At 39.1% G+C, this 5,443-nt stretch overlaps 1 long non-coding RNA gene across 3 annotated transcripts; it reads right to left on the bottom strand.

The window, feature by feature from the left end:
* Positions 1 to 2,761: 2,761 nt before the first annotated feature.
* Positions 2,762 to 5,006, bottom strand: LOC114824563 (uncharacterized). 3 transcript variants are annotated; one of them, XR_011579796.1, is made up of 4 exons: positions 4,719 to 5,006; positions 4,277 to 4,340; positions 3,294 to 3,420; positions 2,762 to 3,186 (listed from the first exon to the last, which is right to left on the bottom strand). It is a non-coding gene; the product is annotated as an uncharacterized lncRNA (long non-coding RNA). The 3 variants fall into 3 exon arrangements; XR_011579795.1 differs by having other exon boundaries at positions 2,762 to 3,420; positions 4,446 to 5,006; XR_003772849.2 differs by having other exon boundaries at positions 2,762 to 3,420.
* Positions 5,007 to 5,443: the final 437 nt, after the last annotated feature.

The following is a 5,443-nucleotide window of genomic DNA, read 5'->3' as shown; positions in this document are numbered from 1 at the left end:
ATTCTGGCGTTTTCCCAATGAATTGACCATCACCACCACCTGCACTATACTCCACGACCTTCCTTCTACCCATTCCACCCCAAAATCGAAGACGTTTGGCCCTAATTCATGAAGATCGAAGCTAACGACTTCGAGGACACCACGGCGACGATTCGTCGTTTCTACAACCACCATTGTCAACCACCATCATGGTTCGACTCCTCTTGAAGCCAGGATCAAACCTTAACCAAGTTTGGGTACGGCGGAGCATCGGAGAGGACGAATCGACAACTACACAATCTAGGGTTCCCATCGGTTCATTGTGGTTTTTAGGCCACTTCCCAGCCAAATTGGACTTCGTCATAGGTATGAAAGTTGTTTCTATCATTGAGATCTTCATTCCTATAAAATTTGGGAATTTTTGGAGTTGTTGAATTTTTTAGCTAGCCGCAGTGTATGGCCTTCTAGGCCATAGACTCGTGGTGACTCATGTGGCAGTGCGTTTGGAGGAACATGAGGTTCCTCCATAGGTTTTTTAATGTGCCGAACCCGAATTCACCGTCTGTTTTCCCAAATTCTATTGTTTAGGTATAGTTTTATTACATGACCTCTATTTGTGTTTAGGTGCGTCGGTGGGAAGTGACACCGTTCTTTCTAGTTCGAGCGGTTCCTTGGCAATGGAATACTGTGAGTGGACCCCTTCTAAACTTACATATTTTTATAAAATATTAGCCTAGCATGCATTTCACACTTCATGATTTGAATATGTTTTATATATTGTTTTCCAGATTTCTATATTTACGGTTTACGAGATAGTTATGATTTATCGCACGTTTTCCGAAAGGTTATGAATTATTGGATTTTCGTATATGAAATTCCATGGATTATGAATATGTATTATTTTACAAATTTATGAATATGTGCTATCATGGATTTATGGAATGAGGCTTTGAGCTTGTGAGCTTTGGATTTGATATGAGTTTTTGAGATATGTTTTCAATGCTTATCTAGCGGGGTATCATACAATGCATCCACACAACACGGGTATGTAGATGTCTATGGCCATAGGACACAGTTGAGGATATGTGATGTATATATTTCTTCTCCAGTGTAACCCGGAGTCGTACAGCTTCACCTTCGAGTGATGGGGCCTACCATGTTTCCTCACTGGTGTAACCCATTGTCGTACAGCTTCACCTTTGGTGATGGTTATGCCTTCGGGCCACTATGATACCTCTAGTGAGTACAATGTTGATGAGATTTACGGAATTGCCTTCGTGCGGAGATAGCCTCATCATTGAGCATGGTTTTACACATGCATGTTTTGCAAAGGTTTCCATAGCATGCTAGAGTTTTCAGAAAAACCTATTATGTAGTATTATATATGTTTTCAAACAGTTACTATGTTAAAAAAGAAAATGGTTTTCCTATTATTAGTAATATTATTATAAATTTTGGATCACTCACCTTTTCTGTTTTTGCGCCCCCTCAAGATTTAGATTCGAAGCACACGATCCCGGCGTCAGGGCACTTCCGCTTAGGCATCTTCGAGCCTCCTTTGTGTAGGACTTATTCCTCGGTTCGTATCTTTCTATAATAATTCTTTCATACTATTCTTAATTAGCTATATGCTCTGAACACGTTCCTGTATTACTACATTTCTTTCTAACCACATATTTTAATTTGCATCCATTTTTAAAATGGCTTCGTCACCCTTGGGTGTTGGCCAACACGTACCTACCCTGATATTTGGGAATATCCGGGTTGGGGCATGTCAGTGTTGAATCATTTGTGTTAGTTTATGCTTTTTTGGGAGTGGCTAAGTTAGGATGTGCATTTTGTAGATTAATGTAATTGAAAATGCAATTATGTTGCTTCTGCCTTTAGGTGGTTTGATGTAGGTTTTGTGGGTCTTTCGATTGTGATGATTCATAATTACACGTATTTGTTGGAATTAAACTTTCAGTCTGTACTTTATGCACCATTAAATCTCATTCTAAGGCTACTACCGTTTCAATATTATTTGTTAAGACGTGATTTCATCAACAATTTGTGTCTCTTTTTGTCAAAATGATTCATGCTTGTCATGCATTACGGTTTCAAAACTTGCAGCAGCACACAGGCAATTTTCTAGTATGATCTAAATGTGGCCTCAAGCCTTAAAAAGAGAGAAAAGTAGAGAACAAAACCTCATTTAAAAAGAACAAAAAGAAATTAAGATACAAGTCAAGATGATGAAGATGTTATAATGTCAAATGTGTTCAAGTAGGTTTGGTTTTATGAATGACAACATTGTGAACCATTTCAAGTTCATATTTTAGAATATTTAGGTTTCATTTAAGAAAATTAATTTTCAATTACAAGAAACTAAAAGTTAGAAAGTTACTCTTATTATGATTTTCATATCACATTTGTACCACCTGTTTAGGTTCATCTCTGGTAACAAAATCTAAATACTTGAATTCTCTTGCCTACTACTTGAGTCTAAAATCATTCACTAAGCTGACCATCGGAGAGTTTTTGGCCGACACATCCCTCCCTGGTCTTAGGCTTGCTTATGGTTGGTTACTGTTTTACAGCTTGCTCGAATTTATGCACAACCACCATTCACGGCGGTTCTCGAATTTGGTTCCAACATGATGTAAATTTAGTTAAATGTAATCTAAAAATTTGATACAATGGTACTGGGCTATGTGTGTGTATATGTATATATATGTGTATATATATGTATAATAGGAGCAGAGAAACCACAACCAAAACAAATTAGAACTGGCTGCTCATCTTCTGGTTTGAAAAAATAATTATTTAAATATAAATAAAGAACAAAATAGAAGCCCTAGGTTTAACAAGGTTGTGATTCTCCGTGAGTGGTGGAATTGTAGCAGACATTGAGTACGCAGGTGCAAAGCCGGGTCTGCTTGGCCCATATGGCCGTGGGCTGGAGTGTTCTGGGCTTGCACTTGGATTACATGTTGCGTTGTTTGGGCCTTGACCTTCTAGCCTACTTGGTTGGCAGTTGTTGTTATAATGCTTTGCTGGCACTTGGGCATCTTGCCTGTGGTGCTCTTGAACCTTCTGCCCATGAGCCGTTTAGCTCCCACCATGGATTGCCATGACATCGACCTTGGTGATGCTTTGCGGCGGTAGTGCTCCTGCTGACATGCCCCAACCCCGATAACCCCAAATATCATGGTAGGCACATGCTGGCTGACACCCCAGGATGACAAAGCCATTTTAAACATGCATGCAAATTAAAATATGTGATTAGAAAGAAATATACTAATGCATAACCGTGTTCAGAGCATACAACTAACCAAGAATAATGTGAAAGATTTATTATAGAGAGGTACGAATCGAGGAATGGGTTATACACAAAGGAAACTCCAAGATGCTTGAGCGAAAGTGCCCCGACACTGGGATTGTGTGCCTCGACTCTAACTCCTGAGGCGGTGCAAAACAAAAAAGGTGAGTGGACCATAATTTATAATAATACTAACAATACAAAAAACCAATATTTTTTATGAACATATTAACCTCCTGTTTTGAAAACATATATAGTACTACACATATAATAAGTTTTGTGAAAACTATACATGCCATGAAAATGTTCATAAAATCAGTACGTATAAAACCATGCTCATAAATGAATATAGCCGTCCAAAGGTAAATTCGTAAAACCTTCGTAAATATCCTCAGTCAGGTACTCAACTTGGGGTATCATAGTCGCCCGAAGGCAAAACCTGTCCATCACCTGAAGGTGAAGTTGTATAACATGTCCATCACCTGAAGGTGAAACTGTATAACATGTTAATCACCCTACGGTGAAGCTAAATAAAATAGCATACATACGCACCAACACTAGCTGAGGCTAGTGAAGCTGCCCGACATTGCTTTCTGCAGTAAAGTTGCGGGTATATCATAAAGATCACACTACTCCTCCACAATTTCCTATGGCCATAGACATCATACTCGTGTTGTTTGTATGTGTCGTATGATAACCCACTAGATAAGTACCAAAAATGTATCTCAAAACTCGTATTAAAACACTGGAGCTCAAAAGCTTAAAACCGCATTTCATAAATCCATAGTAAATCATATTTGTAAATTTGTAAAATAAATCATATTCATAATCCATAGAATTTCATATATGAAAATCTAATAATTCATAACCTTTCGTAAAACATAATTTCAATAAATCATAAATAATACATAAAACGTAAAATTATGAAATCATGCTTTTCGTGAATGCAATCCTAATATTTTATAAAACATGCAAGTTAAGAAGGGGTCCACTCACAAATATTTTGTTGCCCAGGAACTGCTCGAGCTAGCAAGGATGGAGTCACTTTCCACCGATGCACCTAACCACAATTAGGGACCATTTAGTAAAACTCTACTAAAACGTTAGACTTTGGAAAAACGGACAGCGAATTCGGATTTGGCACATCGAGAAAACTAAGGGATACCATCTGGTTTCCTCATGTGCCGCCGTAAGAGTCGCCACGAGGCGGCGACCGGTAACCCTGACTAGCTGGAAAATTCAACAACTCCAAAAATTCCCAAAATATATAGGAATGTAGATCTCAATGAGAGGAACAACTTTCGTACCTGGCCGAAGTCCAATTCGGCCAGGAAGTGGCATGAAAACCACCACGAACTGTCGGAACCCTAGAAATAGATGGTTCTCGATTCGTTACGAATGTTGACGCCCCAACCAATGCAAGGGCTTTGTTCCTAACCTCAAAGGAAGTCGATTGATGGTGGTGGTCGACTGTACTAGCTTCAAAAATGGCAGATTACCTCCGTGCACCCCACGAACTTGCCGAAGAAGACGACGTTTGTTCGTCATGAAATCGTGACCCACAACCGTTAAGTTTAGGTGGGAATTGGTGGTGGTGATTCCTCGTGACTTGTCGGAGAAACGCCGTGAAAGGCGTCGGGGTGTTCGTAGCAAACGGGTTGGGTCGTGGGTCGAATGGAAGATCTGGATTAGGTGGTTTTTCTCTCATTCATTTCCCTTCATTGCTTTCTTTTCTGATTAGGCAATCTCTCTCCTCCGTCCATCTCTCTCATTTCCCTAATTTATCCTTTCTCTCCTCCGTCTATCTCTCATTTCCTTCCATCATAGCCATACAAGTGGCATCATTTGACTACTCCAGCAAAATCTGAATCCTTTTAGATGATGGTCAAATGACCATTTCCCCATTATCTTTGCTTGCTGATAACTTCTTCATTTTAACTCTAAATTACATTCTGCTTACGCCCATGTGTCCATAGCGATGAGTACTACAAGGATATGCTAAGAAAAGAGATCTTACATGACATGACAAGGCGGTCAATAAAAGTCAATGATTTTTTACCTAAAAGGGTATTTTCATAAATTCACACTTTAAATTTTATAAAATCGTAAAATTCGGGTACGGGTCGTTACAATCTACCCCCCTTAAGAAAATTTCGTCCCCGA

This window comes from Malus domestica, chromosome 04, assembly GCF_042453785.1.
Source record: "Malus domestica chromosome 04, GDT2T_hap1".
Classification (NCBI taxonomy): domain Eukaryota; kingdom Viridiplantae; phylum Streptophyta; class Magnoliopsida; order Rosales; family Rosaceae; genus Malus; species Malus domestica.
Note: the sequence above shows the minus strand (reverse complement) of the source record. Positions and strands in the feature narration are given on the sequence as shown.